This window comes from Charadrius vociferus, unplaced genomic scaffold, assembly GCF_000708025.1.
Source record: "Charadrius vociferus isolate BGI_N301 unplaced genomic scaffold, ASM70802v2 scaffold450, whole genome shotgun sequence".
In the NCBI taxonomy this organism is placed as follows: Eukaryota; Metazoa; Chordata; class Aves; order Charadriiformes; family Charadriidae; genus Charadrius; species Charadrius vociferus.
Genome location: NW_009646931.1, coordinates 467,216 through 468,843, shown reverse-complemented (window position 1 = coordinate 468,843; position 1,628 = coordinate 467,216). Strand labels below are relative to the sequence as shown.

Here is a 1,628-nt window from a genome sequence, read left to right as displayed (position 1 = left end):
TAAACTTCATTTATTTGAGTTGGGTTATTGATTTAAGAATGCAAGCAGATTAAACTTGGACAGCTGAATGTGTACTTGCCCATGCTAACAGCATGGTCTTCTCGGATGGCTTCCAATGCCAGCAGAAGGGACAGCTGAACTCAGGTGAAGCAGCTCCTCAATTACTGTGGAGCATACAGGATGGAGTATGAACGTAATTCAAAAATATACCGTGGCTTAGTTAATGCACTGGTCCATAAATGGTCATAGTTTACGTACAATGGGGCTGCACTTGCTATGAACAGCAATAGGAGAGAGAGCTGCCGATGGGCAAGAGCTTCAGCCATCACCTTCTAATCCATTTGCATTCATGCATCAATACACTGAACGATGCAGAGGCAACAAAACAGATTATATTCAATATACGATTGAATCACCATTGCAATATTAGCACTCCGAGGAATCTTAAACTGATGATTTCCCTTCTTTGCTGAATAGCCAAGACCATTCTGATTTTCTTCCCCACCCATCAGGAAACTGGACGCTGTCTGTCAGTGCTGGGTCTGTACAGAAGTAGTCAAATGAGTTTTGGAACATACACATTAGCAGGGGATACACAATCAAATGTACACATACATTATACACATACTGTACCTATAGTATATGTATACATTTGATTTGATTATTTGTTTGATGATTATATAATTCAATACTTCTAATCTTACATATTTTTTTTAAATTTGCCTTCTTCCATTCACATTCATGTGACTTGTTTGATGATGATACAGTTTAATACTTCTAACTTTACCCTTTTTTTAAACTTGCCTTTTTCCATTCACATTCATTTTTGTGTGAGGACAAACATGTATTCTATTGATTTAATTCTGTATACTCATAAAACTCAGTGATATTATAAGAGATCCGGCAGACCAAAAATAAAGCACAGTAAGCCTAAATAGGAAACTAGATGAGGACAGAAGGTGTAAATGGGAACAATATGGAGGAGACTTTGAAGAGTAGCAATGGTTATTATTTGGTTGAACCCTAACTGCAGGTCTACACAAATACCCTGAGGAAAAGCTCTCCACAGAAGATCCAAGCCTCTTTAAATATCTCCTGTTCCCAGCCCTATTTAAAACAGGTGCCCCAGAATGAAGATCAAAAATAACTCATGGAATCTTACTTGTTCAGGATGAAAAACAGTTCCACAGATAATCTGGCTGCTAGTTGATTAATGTATCCCACTGAAACATCACATACTGTGTTCCTTCTGCCTCCTTATCCCATCTTTTTCACTTAACAGGACTGAACAAGCTAGCTCATGAAAGAATGACATATAAGGCATTTCCAAGCATCAAAGCCTCTTTCTTTTAGAGGTACGGGGCTGTATTTCCTGCACCAGTTAAGAGTTCTGTGTTATCCTTCCTCCAGCCACCATATATCATTATTTATAACCTTATGAGAATAGCCACCAAGGAAAGCTTAGTTCCCGAATAATGTGTTTACTGTATCAAATGTTAATGAAATGTTTTCAGTGGATGGAAACTGTTCATTGATTTTTCAAAGTTGTGCGTGAACCAGGCTAATAAATAGATGTAATAGGTACAAGTGCAGAGGAGCTGGAGAAAATCCTGGAGTGCACCGGCATT

General features: G+C 38.1%; 1 protein-coding gene across 1 annotated transcript in view; it reads right to left on the bottom strand.

Annotated features, from left to right (window-relative positions):
• Positions 1-1,628, bottom strand: part of OXCT1 (3-oxoacid CoA transferase 1) — a 93,669-nt gene that overhangs the window by 1,152 nt on the left and 90,889 nt on the right. The gene's annotated exons all lie outside the window — the stretch shown is intronic.